The sequence below is a fragment of the Puma concolor genome, chromosome E1 (genome assembly GCF_028749965.1).
Source record: "Puma concolor isolate L17-30 chromosome E1, mPumCon1.1.hap2, whole genome shotgun sequence".
Lineage (NCBI taxonomy): Eukaryota > Metazoa > Chordata > Mammalia > Carnivora > Felidae > Puma > Puma concolor.
In genome coordinates this window covers 41,437,219-41,457,253 of record NC_141680.1, presented here as the reverse complement: position 1 = coordinate 41,457,253, position 20,035 = coordinate 41,437,219, and the positions used below count along the sequence as shown (strand labels likewise).

General features: G+C 38.9%; 1 long non-coding RNA gene across 1 annotated transcript in view; it reads right to left on the bottom strand.

The window, feature by feature from the left end:
* Window positions 1-20,035, bottom strand: part of LOC147574350 (uncharacterized) — a 280,815-nt gene that overhangs the window by 13,581 nt on the left and 247,199 nt on the right. The window lies entirely within an intron of this gene.

The window sequence follows — 20,035 nt, the reverse complement described above, 5'->3', positions numbered from 1 at the left end:
TGCCTGGGTGGCTCAGTCGGTTAAGTGTCCAATTTCAACTCAGGTCATGATCTCATGGTTTGTGAGTTCAAGTCCTCCATCAGGCTCTCTGTTGTCAGTGCAGAGCCTGCTTCAGAAACTCTGTCACCCCCTCTCTCTGCTCCTCCATCTTTCTCTCAAAAATAAATAAAAATATTTTTTTTTAAAAAGATACTAGAGGGGCGCCTGGGTGGCTCAGTCGGTTAAGCGTCCGACTTCAGCCAGGTCACGTTCTCGCGGTCCGGGAGTTCGAGCCCCGCGTCAGGCTCTGGGCTGATGGCTCAGAGCCTGGAGCCTGTTTCCGATTCTGTGTCTCTCTCTCTGTCCCTCCCCCGTTCATGCTCTGTCTCTCTCTGTCTCAAAAATAAATAAAAAACGTTAAAAAAATAAAAAAATAAATAAATAAAAAAGATACTAGAGTAATGTCAGAGACCAACACACAGAAAGCTCTCTATAGTAATGGAGCAGATATTCTAATAAAGTTGATGTATTTACTTTTAAATGTTTTTCAATACATTGCCTGCTCAGGTTTCTACACAGTATCTTTTCTCTGTACTTTTATTTTTACAAATAAGACTGGGCTTCGAAGCCCCTCTTTAGATGAAAATATTTGTAATACAAATGGGAACATGATTCCCAAAAGGACAGTTTTACTAATGATGTACCCCACCCTTCAAACCTAGAGCCACACTAAAGCCGCCCAGTTAGGAGAGGAAGATAGAGGGACAGGTTCATGGATGAGGAACAGAATGGAGCTGATCATCAGTTACTCACTTGGGGTGGGAACTGACAGGAGGTTGGGCTCCCATACTACAACAACTCCTGAAACTAGTAAGTAAATTTGACGAGGACATAAGATTTCTATCAGTATAAATTAACTTTATTTTAGGGGTGCCTGGGTGGCTCAGTTGGTTAAATGTCCAACTCCTGATTTTGGTTCAGGTCATGATCTCACGGTTTGTGATACTGAGCCCCACATCGGGCTCTGTGATAACAGCATACGGCCTGCTTGTGATTCTCTCTCCTCTCCCTCTCTTTCTGCCTCTCCCCCACTTGCACACACATTCTCTCTCTTGCAAAAATAAATAAACATTAAAAAATAATTTTATTTTGGGGTGCCTGCATGGCTCAGTCAGTTAAGCATCCGATTTCGGCTCAGCTCATGATCTCACAGTTCGTGAGTTCAAGCCCCGCATCGGGCTCTGTGCTGACAGCTTGGAGCTTGGAGCCTGCTTTGGATTCTGTGTCTCCCTCTCTCTCTCTCTGCCCCTCCCCCACTCACACTCTGTCTCTCTCTCTCTCTCAAAAACTAAACACTAAAAAAAGATAGTAATTTTATTTCTTATTAATTGTATTTTATATACTATCAATGATTATGGAATTAAAATTAAATAAGAACAATTCAGTTTTCAAAAGTATCAACAACATAAGATGCTGAGACAAAAAAGTAACAAAAATATGGAAGAGTTCTGGAAGGAGGTTCCTCCTTCCAATCCAGGGATGTGACATGTATCTCCATTTATCTAGACCTTCTCTAATTTCTCTTTGTAAAGTTATGCAGCTGTGGGTAGAGCTCTTCCATGTTTTTGTTACTAAAAACAGAGAACAAACAGGGTTGTTGGAGAGGAGGTGGGTTGGGGGATGGGCTAAATGGGTCATGGGCATCTGTTGGGAGGGCACTTGTGATGAGCACTGGATGTTACACGTAAGTGATGAATCACTGGGTTCTCCTCCTGAAACCAATCCTACACTGTATGTTATTAAACTTGAATTTAAATAAATAATTGAATAAAATGAATTTTTTAATTATAAAAAATAAATGAAAGACAGCATCATTGAAATTAACAAGTCAATGGATGAATTAAATATATATTAAGCACAGCTGAAAAGGGGAAAAAATGTTGATTCTCCTGCAGTCAATCCAAAATTTCAATGCAATATCAAAATTTCAGGAGACTTTTTAATAGATGCTTAGAAGCTGATTTTTAAAATTTATGTGGCGGGGCGCCTGGGTGGCGCAGTCGGTTAGGCGTCCGACTTCAGCCAGGTCACGATCTCGCGGTCCGTGAGTTCGAGCCCCGCGTCGGGCTCTGGGCTGATGGCTCAGAGCCTGGAGCCTGTTTCCGATTCTGTGTCTCCCTCTCTCTCTGCCCCTCCCCCGTTCATGCTCTGTCTCTCTCTGTCCCAAAAATAAATAAACGTTGAAAAAAAAAAAAATTTTTAATAAAAAAAAAAAAAAATAAAAATAAAAAAAAAAAAAAAAATAAAATTTATGTGGCAACATAAAGAACCTAGAATTTCTAAAGCAATTTTGAAAAATGAAGACATAAAAGCTGCAATTTTAATACCAAACAAATTAGATTTATACCAAAAAGCATTAGAGGAGACAAAGTGGGATAACTTTACTATGGTAAAGGCTACAATGAAAATATAACTACAAAGCTAAATTTCAGAAACAGAAGGCAATGCCAGAGTAAAAAAGACACAGTCCAATCATCAAAGACTAACACACTGTGTACTTAAAGAGAGAACACGTGAAGAAAAAATCAGAATGTGAAAATAATTATAGGTAATTAATAAGGTAGATCTTACAGATATGCATCAAATTCACAACCCCCAAGATAAAAAAGACACTTCCTGTTTTCAAGTGCACAGTATTATTTTAATAGTGAAAGCCTGAAAACAACCCACATGCCTATCAATAAGGGACTGGCTAAATAAATCTTATTATGGCAACAGAATGGGATACTTTGTGGCTGAAAATGAAATGAAGACCATCAGAACATACCTACTAGTCTGAAATAATCTGAGATAAATTGTTAAGTGAAGCAAAAGCAAGTTGGAGCTAAGCCTATCAGTGTACAATCGTTTAAGAAACAAAGGAGATTCGGGGAGCCTGGGTGGCTCAGTTGGTTAATAAGCGTCCAACTTCGGCTCAGGTCATGATCTCACGGTTCGTGGGTTCGAGCCCCGCATCAGACTCTGTGCTGACAGCTCAGAGCCTGGAGCCTACTTCAGATTCTGTGTCTCCCTCTCTCTCTGCCCCCTTCCCCGTTCATGCTCTGTCTCCCTCTGTCTCAAAAATAAATAAACATTAAAAAAAGAAAAAAAAGAAACAAAGGAGTTACAACTATGCAAATGCAAACACACTTGCATTTAAAATAGCAATGAAATGGAAAACCTTAGATTATAAAAATGATTCTCTAAGGTGGGGGGGCGGGAAGGAATAGAAATAAATAGCAGGACTTCCTTAAACATGCCTCACTTTGTAGAATTTATTTTGGTACCATAAATACTTTACAGAATTGCAAAACATTTAAATTTAAAAAGTGATTCCTAGAGATGTTTTTTTTAAGCCACTGATGATGTGATCTGTTCCATGCATGATGAAAAGAAACCTACGGTTCAAGTGTCCACCTCAGGTGTTTACCATCCAGCTGGAGACAGAGAATCACATTCAGGTTACAGTAGGTGTGCGAAGTTTGAGGGTTCCACAATGTGATAGCAAGCATAAAGGAGGAGCAGATGAAGTTTAAAAAAAAAATGTCGGGGCGCCTGGGTGGCGCAGTCGGTTGAGTGTCCGACTTCAACCAGGTCACGATCTCGCGGTCCCTGAGTTCAAGCCCCGCGTCGGGCTCTGGGCTGATGGCTCAGAGCCTGGAGCCTGTTTCCGATTCTGTGTCTCCCTCTCTCTCTGCCCCTCCCCCATTCATGCTCTGTCTCTCTCTGTCCCAAAAATAAATAAACGTTGAAAAAAAAAATTAAAAAAAAAAAATGTCAAAGCAAACATAAGAGAGGAGGAGCCATCTGGGCTGGAACTTCGAGAACAAGAAATTGCTGAGTTGATAGGGGAGAATGAACTTCTAAGGAGGTGTAACAGCACAATCAAAGGTATGGAATTAGTATTGTTTACACTGTAACTTAATAACCTTAACACAAGTCTATGTGAACTCTTAGAGAATGATGAGTGCCTCGTGGGTTCCTGGAGAAGAAAAATCAACATAATAATTACAAAGCATTCAGCAGACCATCTGGCACACAGCAAACACTCACAAATAGTATCTCCCTGTAGTATCTCATTTTTCACTGTAAGTACGTGAATCCTAAATACATAATGATTGTTTTGGACACTAATTTCTTTGATGCTTTGAGTATGTGCAAAAATCTTGCCTTTCAATATAGCGTATTTAAATGCCTGCAGGACAAACAAGTCTTATCTGTTTATATCCTCTTTAAGCACAAAGACTTGAATTTGAATTATTGAAAGAGCACAAGAAAAAGATGCTTTAAATAAAAACTCCAATGTAATGCAGAATCCATTGCATATGTTGGCCAATCAAAAGATAGCTCAAACCCCCTCACTTTTAGCATATGTGGAGAAGATTCCTGAAGGAAAAAATTCATTTCTGAAAATGGTTCTTTCATCAAAAAGGAAAGGGTGAAAGCTTAGTCTTGAGGTAGAATCATCACATGAGATTGGAATGTCTTTTGTGACACCCAGACTCTCCAATCAACCAGGAAACACAGTCCAGCCCTCCCCATCCATTGTACATAAGCATCCTCAGTGATGAGTCTTTCCTCCTATTTCCTTATCAGTACTCCACCTGACAATGGCATGCATTTTCCCACTTCGACCAGAGAGAGAGAGAGAGAGAGAGAAAGACAGGACAGACAGAGAGACAGACTTGGCATTGTGATAGCCATCCTCAAAATAAGACATGGGAAAAAAAGAATTAAATCCATGAGCACATTTTGAAGATAGCTATCACAATGTCAAGTCTCTCCCCTCCCCACCCCATCTTTTTTTTTTCTTTTTGTCAAAGTGGAAAAAATGCATGCCACTGTCAGGTGGAGTACTGGTAAGGAAATAGGAGGAAAAACTCATCATTGGGTGAAACAGGCCATGGCGATTAAGAGTGCACTTGTGATGAGCGCTGGGTGATGCACAGAACTGCTAAATCACTATATTGTACAACTGAAACTAATATGTTAACTATACTGGAATTAAAATAATAAAACAAAATATGACTGTGGAGTCGCACATGAAAACAGGACACGGAAAAACTCAGTAACAGAATATCATTATGAAAGTTCCAACTTCGAAGACACATTAGGAAAAAAATGCAAAAGTGGTTTCATGTGGCTTAACAAGATTCAATGAATCACAACACTGCAGAAAAAGAGAAATGATGCTTTTCTTAGATATCAGCATATTTAACCTGATAAACATAATTATTAACTTACTAATTGATTTCCTGGTAGGAAAAACAAGAGTGTTGCTCATGGTAATGTCAGCTACTCAGCAGGGTATAAAAGGGGACAGAGGTAAGTAGACATTCAAACTCAAGAAACCACCCTTGTGGAAACCCACTCATACCTACTGGTGAAACCCCAATCCTTCCTCTGACACCATGGTCAGCTCCTGTTGTGGCTCCGTCTGCTCTGACCAGGGCTGTGGCTCCAGCTGCTGCCAGCCTTGCTGCCGCCCCACCTGCTGCCAGACCACCTGCTGCAGGACCACCTGCTGCCGGCCCACCTGCTGTGTGTCCAGCTGCTGCTGCCCCTCCTGCTGTGGCTCCAGCTGCTGTGGCTCCAGCTGCTGCAGGCCCAGCTGCTGCATCTCTAGCTGCTGCCGCCCCTCCTGCTGTGGTTCCAGCTGCTGTGGCTCCAGCTGCTGCAGGCCCAGCTGCTGCATCTCTAGCTGCTGCCGCCCCTCCTGCTGCCAGACCACCTGCTGCCGCCCCAGCTGCTGTGGCTCCAGCTGCTGTGGCTCCAGCTGCTGCCGCCCCTCCTGCTGCATTTCTAGCTGCTGCCGCCCCTCTTGCTGTGGTTCCAACTGCTGTGGCTCCAGCTGCTGCCGCCCCTCCTGCTGCCCCTCCTGCTGCCTGCGCCCAGTCTGTGGCCGGGTCTCCTGCCACACCACTTGCTATCGCCCTACCTGTGTCATCTCCACCTGCCCCCGCCCCATGTGCTGTGCCTCCTCTTGCTGCTGAGCCCCCTTCTCTGTGACCACCATCTCCGCCTACCTCTGCCCCACAGATGTAGCCCTTCCTTTTCTGCTGACCATCAGGACACATGGGATGGGGCTGATGTTGCTCAACTGAGTTGGGTCTCATTGTTCCAATGAGCCTACCACCATCCCACTGACTCTGTGAGCATATTCTAACCTCAGTCCAAATTCCACTTCTGGATCTCTCCCTTTCATCCAAGTGTGAATTTTCTTACAACACCAATTGTTGTAGTGACCACTTCTCCCTAAAATATCCTTAACTTTTGGGCACCAGCTCATCAAGCTCAGGGAGCTGAAGTCTGATTTCAGTATTTCTACATTACAGATTTTTATTGTCCAAAGGATTTAATTGTCCAAGGGATTCTCTTTTATAATTCTTATTCCCTCAACTTTCCTATGTTATAACTCTATGCCAAAATAAATCACTTCTTTCCTATATGAAAAATCAGTGTGATCGTACTCTTCTTTAAGATTTTCTATGCTCTCTGGACAACCATACGGTACATACACATGTAAGACATACAACATGGCTTTGTCAGTCTTACAATCTTACAAAGTCACAGCTTCAGTTTCACTGACAGATCTCTTCAGTTCTTAGATAAGACATATTCTTGGGAATTCTTGGATAAACATCAGAGAAAAACCTTTTTGGAAAACCTGTAGGCAATTAATGCTCCCTGGGACATCTTTTCCATATTATATATCTCTGAAAGCAGTTAATAGTAATTATAAGGAGAGTGAAGTTGAATGTAGCTGGGAGCAACTGACGATTTGGGAAAACATAATGAAAGGCTGAGGGTGATAAATCAGAGATTAAAGGACAGATGTAAAAGCCAGAAGTTTCATTGGCAGCACAGAGACTGACTCTCATCTCCTGCAGTCAGAGGGCAGATAAAGCTGAAGACCAAGGCTAGGACATCACCACAGGAAAAGCAGAGCTCCAGAGGTGGTTGTTCACTCAGTCTAGGCAGTACTGCCATGGCAGGGTCAGGGCCCTAATTGGGAGAGATGGGGACCCTGAGATATGAGATGGGGACATCTGGATTGATGCATTTGAAGATCTTGAGTCCCCAAATTTCCCTGAACCCTCTCGGCTTGGAGAGGTGATCCAATTTCCTTGTTGACATTTAGTGCCACCTCCATCTTGAAGATGATGCAGAAATTTCAGTCTTGGAAGACAGCACAAGCTCCTCTCACTACCTTCTCCCACCTCATTTTGTCACAGACCAATAACTACAGTTAAGTTACACAACGCACCCAGACAATGGCCAAACCTGTTAATGGGAGACTTATATCCCAAAAGATCTGTAGGACCCAAAAACTGCTTCATAGATCGTGGTGTGCTTTTCAATCAGGAGACACATAATGTCCAGTTGTCTCCTTTTTTTTTTTTGATATAAGCAGCTACTGATGATCATTGCCTAGGACCATTATTCATTAGGCATAGCAAAATCATGATACTGCAATTCTATTATTCCTCTGCCTGCCATTTATTAGCTGGGATAATTCCATAAAAATAAACTTCCCTCGTCAACATTTGGTAGTCCTAAGGAATAGTCTGGACAGGAGAGGCAAAATAAATGCTTGATTTTTTCCCTTTATTTCCCAGTTTCCATCCTGCAAGAGTGACCAAAGAGGTTTTTTTTTTAATTGTTTTTTAAAATTTGCATTAATATGAACTCATCGATTTCAATAGACTTGATGGTGAATCAATCCATTCCAGTTTATATCCCTCTATTGATGCTCAAATAAACAACTTTGAGTTGGCCTCCAAGTCCTTTTGACATGAATCTAGTAGTCTTTGAAAATTCCTTGCTGGGGCGCCTGGGTGGCGCAGTCGGTTGAGCGTCCGACTTCAGCCAGGTCACGATCTTGCGGTCCGTGAGTTCGAGCCCCGCATCAGGCTCTGGGCTGATGGCTCAGAGCCTGGAGCCTGTTTCCGATTCTGTGTCTCCCTCTCTCTCTGCCCCTCCCCCGTTCATGCTCTGTCTCTCTCTGCCTCAAAAATAAATAAACGTTGAAAAAAAAAATTAAAAAAAATGTTAAAAAAAAAAAAAGAAAATTCCTTGCTTTTTCATATAACAGGATATTGCAGACTCGTTTATGTATTTCCTTCCCCCAACTTCTAATCAGTCATTTCTCCAAGGATCCCCAGTTCCTTTTAGGTAGAAACAGTATTTGAGACCATAAATTGAAATATGTGATGTTCATTACTACTAAATCCCTAGAAAATATATATTTAAATGATACCCAGGTCTTTAGTTTCTACTGAGAACTACAGAGCTTTTACTTAAACTCATATATCTTACTTATAAATCTCATTTCTTCTATGCAAAAGTATCAGTTCTTAGTGACACCAATGTATTTACTCATTTTCTTTATTCTATGTTTGTCCGACAGTCTCAGAATAACATTACCAACACTATACTTACTGAAATCAAACTTAAGACTTTTTCTGTTGTTTTATTTATTTTTGATCTTGGAATAATTGCTTTTTATGCCTGCATATACAGTTAGGGTCCTTTGCTATTGCCATGTTTTAATAATTTTGAGATTTAAAATTTTTAATTTTGTTTTAAAATTATGTAAAATATTGACATGAATCCAAAGTCAAACCTATAGAAAGAGTATATTCCAAAAATTTAGCTTCAATCCTCTGTTCTCCCACTTTATCTCCTCTACCTTCTCTGAGTCAACCTTAAAAAAAATTATGGTTGAGGGGTGCCTGGGTGGCTTAGTCGGTTAAGCATCTGACTCTTGATTTTGGCTCAGGTCATGATCTCACAGTTTGTAAGTTTGAGCCCCACATCAGGCTCTGTGCTGCCAGTGCAGAGCCTGCTTGGGATTTTCTCTCTCTCCCTCTCTCTCTGTTCCTCCCTTGCTTCTGCTCTCCACCCCAACCCCTCTCTCTCAAAAAATAAACTTAAATTATGGTTGATACTTCCATTATTTTTTCTTTTCTTCTCAGCTTTATTAAGGTCCAACTGACATACTAAAATCGCATTTAAGTGTACAATTTGATGTTTTGATATATATTGCTGTAATCAACACCACCATCAAGATAAAGAAGATCTATCACCCCCTCTGCATTTCCTTCCCATACTCCACCCCTAGACAACTACAGATCCAATGTCACTACAAGTTTGTTTCCATTTTCTAGAGTTTCGTGGAATCCTACCATTGTGTACTCTATTTTGCCTGGCTTCTCACACAGCATAATTATATTGAAATTCATTTTGTTATGTGTATCACTAGTTCATTTCTTTTTATGACTGAGAGGTCTTTCCTTGTATGGAGACACCACATTTGTTTATCCATTCACCTGTGGATGGACAGTTCGGTTGTTCCTAGATTTTTTTATCTTAAAAAATAAAGTCTCCATGAACATTTGTGAACAAGCCTTTGAATGGACATATCATTTTAACTTTATTTTTTTAATTTTAATTCCAGTGCAGTTAATATGCAGTGTTATATTAGTTTCAAGTATACAATACAGTGATTCAACAGTTTCCATCAAGATAAGTATACTCTTAATCCCTGCACTATTTCACCCATCCCCCCCACCCACCTCCCTTCTGTTCTCTATAATGAAGAGTCTGTTTTTTGGTTTGTCTCTTTTTATTTTCCCTTTGTTCATATGATTTTACTTCTCTCGGGTAAGTACTTTGAGGTGGAATGGCAAGGTCATATAGTAGGTGTATCTTTAACTCTTTGAAAAACTGTCAAACTGTTTTACAAAGTGACTGTGCCATTTTATATCCCTTCCTTGTGTGAGAATTCCAATGGCTTCATGCTATCACCAACAACTTGGTAAGGTCAGTCTTGTTAATGTCAACCATTCTAGAGTGTGTACGGTATTCTCACTGTAGTTTTAATGTGAACCTTCTTAATGATTACTCCTTTCATGGGTTGACTTTCCATCTACATATTTTCTTTGGTGAATGCCTATTCAAATATTTGCCCATTTTTTTGTTGGGTTATCTTATCATTGAGTAGTCAAGAGTTCTTTATATGTTCTATATACAAATCCTTTGTGGGATATATGCTTTAAGTATTTTCTCCAGTGTGTGGCTTACCTTTTAATTTCCTAAATAGTATTTTTAAAGTTTTTATTTTCATTCCAATTAGTTAACACACAGTGTTATATTAATTTCAGGTGCACAATATACAATTCAGCAATTCCATACATCACCCTGTGCTCATCACAAGTGCACTCCTTATTTTGCCTATCTTCCCTCCCCCCATCCCCTCTAGTAACTATCAGTTTATTCTCTATAGTTAAGAGTCTGTTTCTAGACTTGTCTCTTTTTTTTCCTTCTGCTTATTTGTTTTGTTTCTTAAGTTCCACATATGAGTGAAATCATATGGTATTTGTCTTTCTCTGACTGATTTATTTAGCTTAGCATAATACTCTCTACCTCCATCCTTGTCCTTGCAAATGGCAAGATTTCATCCCTTTTTATGGCTGAATAATATTCCATTATATATACATACCACATTAATATTAAAAAATTAATGTAATATAAGCAAATACATTTTATTTTTTTAATTTTTTAATGTTTATTTATTGTTGAGAGATAGAGCACAAGCAGGGGAGGGGCAGAGAAAGGGAGACACAGAATCTGAAGCAGACTCTAGGCTCTGAACTGTCAGCACAGAGCCCAATGCGGGGCCTGAAACCCACAAACCACGAAATCATGACCTGAACCAAAGTCAGATGCTTAACTGACTGAGCCACCCAGCAGCCCCAGCAAATACATGTTCTATATGTGTTCTCTTATTTTTTTAGACACATTGTAGTGTCTACAGACACTGTAGACCCTTCTCTCCGTCTACTTTGTCATCTCAACAATATATCCTGCAGATTACTTCACAGTAGCATAGCGATATCCCTTATTCCTTTATAAAGCTGAACAGTGCTCCATTATGGGGATACACCATAGCTTAATCACCACTACCTACTGAAGGACACCCAGGTTGTGTCTAGTTCTTATTGCTGTTGTTTTGTTTTTACAAATAGCACTGCTATGAATAATCTTGCCTAACATCTTTTCATAGTTTTGCCAGAGTACGTTTTGAATAATTTATACAATTAGGATAACTGAGTCAAAGAATAATGCCACTAATTATCGCCAAATCTTACTAAAAAACGTATGAGCATGGCAATTTCCACATAATCTCTAGATACTTGAGAGTGTTGTCAATGTTTGAATTTTTGACACTCTCACAGGTGAGAAGTGGCATCCTGTATAACTTCCTTTCTATTCTTAAGCATGAGACTGGACATCTTTTTATGATAAAGAAAGATCTTCATCTTATTTTTCCATCAGGTTTTTGCCTTTTCTCTAATCGAATTTTACAAGTACTTCATATAGTAAGGTCACTTACTCTGGTATAAATTACAAGTATTTTTTTCTCATTCAGTCATTTGTCTTTTGACTTTGTTTCTGGTAAGATTTTAAAATACATTTTCTTGTTTTTACAAATGATTATCTTTCCACTATTAGAACTTAACTAAAAAATATTAAATTATGAGTCCTCTTTAACAATGAAGTCTCCTGTTACCTCTATTGCTCATTTTTGTTTTTGTTTGTTTGTTTAGGTTTTATTTTTTTAATATACTTTATTGTCAAACTGACTTACATATAACACCCAGTGCTCATCCTAACAAGTGCCCTCCTCTATTGCCCATTTTGTAAGTGCTCCTGGTTGACTCTCTTTGAAATGCTATTGCATCACCATCTTGTTTACTGCTCCCACTGCCACCAACCTAGACAGGCATTCATCTCTCATCCCTATCGTGCAACCACCACTTGAATTTTCTTCCTGCTTCCCATCACTCTACCCACTCACTGCCAAATAATATTTTTAAAGCCTAGATATTTGCTCACACCTTTCTCCCAATAGTGTGATGATACAATATCTACTTACTTTGTAGAAATTCAGGAATATCTTTGCATTCTCCTCATTGTAGCAGTATTCTTTTTCTTTACCTTCCTATACATACCATCCAAACAAGTCATTTAGTCCATCAGTCAAAAATAAACCCCTGTTCAATCAGATCCCCACTGTCTGAATGCTCTTTTTTCTTTTCTCTATCCATCTAGATTATCTATAGCATGATAAAGGGCGAATAAATGCCCTATGTTTTCAATTAACCCCACATTCACGCAACTAACATTCAGTGAGGGCAATTGCTAGGCACCATGTTTATGTATGTGAATAAGACATTCTCTGACATCATGGGGTATATAGAAGGATTGGGGGAAAAGAGATATAAACCAATTATGCTAGAGTGTGATACCCTAGATCACAAGTATATTGGAGGAAAAGGGAATGAATGATTAGTTTTGAATGTGATAGATGTCAAGAAAGATATTAGAGATGAGCTGGCATCTGGACTAGACATTTATGTATGAGCAAAAGTTTGCTGAAATGACAAGGGAGAAAGCACATTTACACAAATGAAACAGTATGAGAAATGACATGGGATTATTATTCCTCATACCTCTTTGTACATGCTAGAAGAGAACCCTACTGACTGTATGATATCACTCTATCTAAACCTCAATTACTTCATGTCTAAAGAATTAAGAAAAATTGTGTCCACCTCCTAGAGTCCTTCTGAAGTATAAACAAGAGAACAATTACACAAGACTCAGAAAATTCCTGACACATAGTAGGCACTCAAAAATAGTAACCATTAGTATTATCTCGCATTTCATACATGTACAAATTTAAATACATAATTTTTATTTATCATACAATGTTCTACATGCTTGCCAAACCCCTACATAATGTGTCTTGTTTGTCTTATTCAAGTGCCGATAGGACACAGATTAAAGCTTAACCCCTGAGATCTCATTTGTATCAAGAAAAACACCTCAAACATATTTCTGAGAGATAAAAAAATCTCAGAATACAAGAAAATATTCAATTATACGTATTCTGTTGAGTATGCTTAACCATCAAAATGAGAGGAAAAATACACCCTTATGATACCCTGTCTCTGAAGAACATGTCAATAATAATTTAATAATTTTTAAAAGGACCCATTCATGCCAATGGATTTTTTACTATTTGTAAGTAGTGAAACACTGCATTAGAACTTTCAATTGAATAGATTCAGTAAGACAAAAGAGATAGAAACGTTGTTAGGATCCTTTATACCTCAATGACTATCCATAAAATCCAAACGAATCAGTATTTCCCGCTGCACACTAGGGACTTCCCCCCCCCCCCCCGATGCCTCTTTCATGTTATTTTCCTACCAGCATTTCATATGACTTGTTGTTAACCTCTTTGACAGCAGATTTAGTCACCATAATATCCATTCTCAACATATTATCCTGGAGTTAAGTACATAAATGAAGAATTAACACTTGTGACATTCAATGAAACAATGTCATGGGACAGGTCTACTTTGGAAGACACATCAGACAAGGGAAGACATATGGGAGCTGATTCACTTGATTTTAACCAAATCAGATAGCTCACAATACAACAGGAGAAGGAAGTGGAGCCCTTTTCTATATATAGGAATATTCACCAGATAAACATAATTATCTAATTTACTAAAACTAACTGATTTTCTATTAAGATAAACAACAAGAAGAGTCCTGCACATGGTCATAGTAACCCTCAGCAGGGTATAAAAGGGGACAGAGGTAAGGAGACATTCAAACTCAAGAAACCACCCTTGTGGAAACCCACTCATACCTACTGGTGAAACCCCAATCCTTCCTCTGACACCATGGTCAGCTCCTGTTGTGGCTCCGTCTGCTCTGACCAGGGCTGTGGCTCCAGCTGCTGCCAGCCTTGCTGCCGCCCCACCTGCTGCCAGACCACCTGCTGCAGGACCACCTGCTGCCGCCCCAGCTGCTGTGTGTCCAGCTGCTGCCGCCCCTCCTGCTGTGGCTCCAGCTGCTGCCGCCCCTCCTGCTGCATTTCTAGCTGCTGCCGTCCCTCTTGCTGCCGCCCCAGCTGCTGTGGCTCCAGCTGCTGTGGCTCCAGCTGCTGCCGCCCCTCCTGCTGCATTTCTAGCTGCTGCCGTCCCTCTTGCTGCCGCCCCAGCTGCTGTGGCTCCAGCTGCTGTGGCTCCAGCTGCTGCCGCCCCTCCTGCTGCATTTCTAGCTGCTGCCGCCCCTCTTGCTGTGGTTCCAACTGCTGTGGCTCCAGCTGCTGTGGCTCCAGCTGCTGCCGCCCCTCCTGCTGCCCCTCCTGCTGCCTGCGCCCAGTCTGTGGCCAGGTCTCCTGCCACACCACTTGCTATCGCCCCACCTGTGTCATCTCCACCTGCCCCCGCCCCATGTGCTGTGCCTCCTCTTGCTGCTGAGCCCCCTGCCCTGTGACCACTATCTCCATTCACTTCTGCCCCCTCAGATATAGACTCTTTGGTGCTGTTGGACACATGGAATCTGACTGACATCATTCAACAGGTTGAGCCTCACCATTCTAATGAACCTACCAACGTGCCACTGGCTCTGCGAGCACATTCTGGTTCATGTTAAGCTCCTTCCATGACTATCTTTTCCTTTCAATATTGGCATCAAATATGGATATTAATATGTGATCCATCAGCTTAAAAAAATCCCACTCCTCTAAATTTCTCATTCTTCCTTATCATTTTAGGGCTCTAGATTACCCTTCCTAACAAAGTGAATATTATCTGCAACCTTTGTGCAGTACTGATTTGACACCCTCTGACCTGGGGTTCAGTTATACCCTCAGACCTAGGGATCCAGTTATATATTTTCTAACAGAGTAAATTTTTTTTTGCGTTTCGTTGCTTCTCTTTCTAATAAACTTTTCTACACATAAAAAATTTTTGGCATTGTTCCTTATTGTTTTCGTGATCATTTTACTTAGTATTAGGTAACTATATTTTACATGATGATACAGGAAGAACACTCATGTTGAAATCACTTTGAGAGTAAGTGCTATATATGTGAAATATAGATCATTTAAAATATTAGAACAAAAGTGGCACATGTGTACATGTATATGCACATGTATACATCTTAATATCCTAAATTAGGGCAGATTTCATTCATGTCTTTAGCTCTTATTTTTTAAATTTTAATTTGTTTTTTTATTGAGATATAATTGACATATAGCATCATATTAGTTTCAGGTGTACACAATAATAATTCAATATTTGTGCACTATAAGAAATGATTGCCACAGTAAGTCTAGCTACAATCTGTCACTGTATAAAGATACAAAATTTTTCTTCTTGTAACAAAAAATTTTAAGATTTACTCTCTTAGCAACTTTAAGGTGTGTGATACATTATTGACTATAGTCACCATCCTATACATTATATCCCCATGACATTTATTTTATAACTAGAAGTTTATACCTCTCGACCACTTTCACCCAGTTCACCCATCCCCTAACTCCACTCACCTCTGGCAACCACCAATCTGTTCTCTGTATCTATGAGTTTTGTTTTGTTCATTTGTTTATATTCTACGTATAAGTGAAATCATTCAGTATCTGTTTTTGACTCATTTCACGTAGCATAATACCCTCAAGACCCATCCATGTGGTTGCAAATGGCAAGATTTCATTCTTTTTTATGGCTGGGTAAAATTGTATTTATATATACATTTATATATACATTGTATATATACACCACATCTTCTTTACCCATTCATCCACTGATGGACACTTAGGTTGTTTCTGTATCTTGACTATTTTTTTTTAATTTTTTTAATGTTTATTTATTTTTGACAGAGAGAGACAAAGCATGAGTGGGGAAGGGGCAGAAAGAGAGGGAGACACAGAATCTGAAGCAGGCTCCAGGCTCTGAGTTGTCAGCCCAGACCCCAATGCAGGGCTCAAACTCACAGACCGCAAGATCATGACCTGAGCCAAAGTCAGACACTCAACCGACTGAGTCACCCAGGCACCCCTGTATCTTGGCTATTGTAAATAATGCTGCAATGAACATAGGATTGAATATATCTTTTTGAATTAATGTCTTCATTTTCTTTGGATAAATACCCAGAAGTTGAATTGCTGGATCATATGGCAGTTGTATTTTTAATTTGTTGAGAAACCTCCATACTGTTTTCCAGAGAGACTGCACCAATTTACATGCCCACCAACAATGCACAGGGTTCCCTTTCTTGACGCCGTGCTTTGGAATCACACATTGAAATTCTCACCTTCTATTACATCTCCATCCCACAACCCGCATCAATCAGTAAACCCAATGTGGAAAGAATGACAAATTTAAACATTAATAACATATTTTTAAATGAAAAGCTTAATAAAATTACATAAACACAATATGAAATGTTTAATAAAATTAATTATATAAACACAACAAAGACAAAAAAAAACTAATGAAATAGAAAAAGTCTGGTAAAACTGATCAAAGACCAAGAGAGAGAGAAAAAGGAGAATGTCTGAAAGACTGGCAAATAACATTATACTTGAAAAGGAGAATAATCAGCTTCCAAGAGAGTAGAAACTTTTAAAAACAATTAGAACATTAGAACAATTAGGGGTCCCTGGGTGGCTCAGTCAGTTAAGCGTCCGACTTCAGCTCAGGTCATGATCTCACAGATCGTGAGTTTAAGCCCCACATTGGGCTCTGTGCTTACAGCTCCAAGCCTGGAGCCTGCTTTGGATTCTGTCTCCCTCTTTCTGCCCCTCCCCCTGCTCATGCCCTATCTCTCTCTCTCTCTCTCTCAAAGATAATAAACACTAATAAAATTTTTTAAAAAAGAACATTATGCATAAATTTATACCAATATGTTTGAAAATTATGATTGAATTGACTATGTCTAGAAAAATAGATATTAATTCCAGAAGATATACAAAATATAAATAAGCCAATAACCATTAAAGAAACTATACCTATGATCCAAAATCTATCCTCTACATATATTGATATTAAAAATGCCAGACCCAGGTTGGTTTACAAGTAAGTTTACTAAACCTTAAAGTTCTCTCCCATTCAAACTGGGAGAAAGAACAGAAGAAAAGGTCTACAGCCATACCACCTTAAATGTGCCCAAACTCATCTCATCTCAGAAGCTAAGCAGAGTCAGTCCTCATTGGTACTTGGATGGGAGAACAGAAGAAAGGAAAATGTTCCCAATTCATTTTAAGTATAACAGTAACATCAGACACAGACAAGAACAAAGTGATAAAGGAAAAATTACAGGCCTATGTTATTGAAGATCATAGATGCAAAGAGCCAGTAAATATTAGTAAGTGAAATTTAGCAATATATATAAAAGGAATAACACATCACAACTAACTAGTTTGTCCTAGACATTCAAGAATGTTTCAAAATTAGAAAGTATTTAAATAAGCTTGTTGATACTAGTACATTAAAGGTAAAAAAAAACAAAAACAAAAACAAAAAAAACCCTTCAGGATTATATCAATAGCTGTGGGAAAATAATTCAGTAATATATAACAACTACATTAGTCAGGGTTCTCCAGAGAAACAGAACCAGTGGGAGACTGATGTAGATATAGACACATGTTTATATACATAAATACGCACATGCACACACAAACATAAGAGAGAGAGAGAGAGAGAGGAGGGGGAGAGGAGGGATTATAGAATCTGAGATTATATAGAATTGCAGATTACAGAATCTGAGAAGTCCTAAAATCTGCAATTGACAAACTGGAGACCCAGAAGTGCTGATAATGTAAATTCCAGTTCAAAAGCCAGCAGACTCAAGACCCAAGAAGAGCCAATGTTTCAGTTCAACTCTGAAGTCAGGAAGACTGATGTCAAGGGAGTCAGAAGGAGGAGTTCTCTTTTAATCAAAGTTGAAGGGGAAGTCAGCCTTTTTTTTTCTATTCAGATCTGTGAGGTCCACCCACACAGGAGAGGGTCATCTGCTTTATTCAGTCTACTAATTCGAAGGTTAATCTTACCCAGAAACAGTTTCACAGACACACCCAGAATGTTTGTCCAAATGTCTGAGCATACTATGGCCCAGTCAAGTTGACACATAAAACTGACCATCACAACAGCCATTTACTATTTAAAACACTCTAAGCAAAACAGGGCTAAAAGAGGACATTTTTATCCTGATGAATGCTATTTATCAAAACTTCATAGCAAAACATAATAGTTAACAAATTTTAGAAGTATTCCTAATAGAGTTTAAATAAGACAAGGATAACTGATACCACTCCTATCATTGTTGTATTTGAGATCCTACTCAATTCAATCTGATTAAGAGAAAAAGCATTACAGAAAAAAAACAAAAACAAAATTGTTGATACCTGTAGACAATACTGTTGTTAACATAGGAAATCCAAGAAAACCTACAAACGTGTGCTAAAAAGAGAGTTTAGGGAAGTCACTATATAGAGTATTGACAAACAAAAAACTCAATAACATTTTTATAACCTGAAAAGAGTCATTTAGTAATTCTAATTTAATAGAAATGAAGATTCCATTCACAAGAGCTACAAATATTATAAACTGTTTCAAAATAGGTCTAATAAAACAATGCAATATTTATGAAGAAAAGTTCAGAATATTCTTTGGAAATCTGTATATAAATAAAGAGTTAATGTCCGGTTTATTATTGGGAAGCGTTTTTTTCTTCAAGTTTTTATTTCAATTCCAATTATTTAACATACAGTGTAATATTAGTTTCAGGAGTAGAATTTAGTGATTAATCACTTCCATACATCACCCAGTGCTCATCACAAGTGCACTGCTTAATACCCATCACCCATTTAACCCATCCTCCTCCCGCCTCCCCTCCAGCAACCCTGTTTGTCTTCTATAGTTAAGAGTCTGTTTTCTGGTTTGCCTCTCTTTTTCTTTCCTCCCTATGTTCATCTGTTTTGTTTCTTAAATTCTACATAGTGAAATCATACGGTTTTTGTCTTTCTCTGATTGAGTTATTTCACTTGGCATAATACTCTCTAGCTCCATCCACATCATTGCAAACGGCAAGATTTCATTCTTTTTATGGCTTAATAATATTCCATTGTATATACACACTACATCTTCTTTATCCATTGCTCTATCAGTGGATACTTGGGCTGCTTCTACATCTTGGCTATTGTAAATAATGCTGCTATAAACGTAGGGGGTGCATGTACCCCTTTGAATTAGTGTTTTTGTAGTGCAATTGATGGATCATAGGGTAGTTCTATTTTTAACTTTTTGAGGAACCTCTACACTGTTTTCCACAGTGGCTGCACCAGTTTGCATTCCCACTAATAGTACATGAGGGTTCCTTTTTACCCACATCCTCACCAATGCCATTTGTTTCTTGTGTTGTTGATTTCAGCCATTCCAGCAGGTGTGAGGTGATATCTCATTATACTTTTGATTTGCATTTCCCTGATAGTAAGTGATGAACATTTTTTCATGTCTGTTGGCCATCTGTATGTCTTCTTTGGAGAAATGTCTGTTCTTGCCTTCTGCCCATTTTTTAATTGGGTTATTTGCTTTTTGTGTGTTGAGTTTTATAAGGTATTTATATATTTTGGATACTAACCCTTTATCAGATATGTCACTTGCAAATATCTTCTCCCATTCTGTAGGTTGCCTTTTAGTTTTGTTGATTGTTTCCTTTGCTATGCAGAAGGTTTTTATTTTGATGTAGTCTCAATTGTTTTTCTTGTCTCAGGAAAATTTCTAGAAAGAAGTTGCTATGGCCGATGTCAAAGAAGTTACTGCCTGTGTTCTCTTCTATGATTTTTGATTCCAGGTCTCACTTTTAGGTCTTTAATCCATTCTGAATTTATTTTCATGTGTGGTGTAAGAAAAAAGTTCAGTTTCATTCTTTTCCATGTTGCTGTCCAGTTTTCCCAACACCGTTTGTTGAACAGACTGTCTTTTCCCCATTGGATATTCTTTCCTGCATTGTTGAAGATTAATTGACCATATCATTGTGGGTTTACTTCTGGATTTTCTATTCTGCTCTATTGACCTATGTGTCGATTTTTGTGCCAATACCATACCATTTTGATTATTACAGCTTTGCAATATAACTTGAAGTCCAG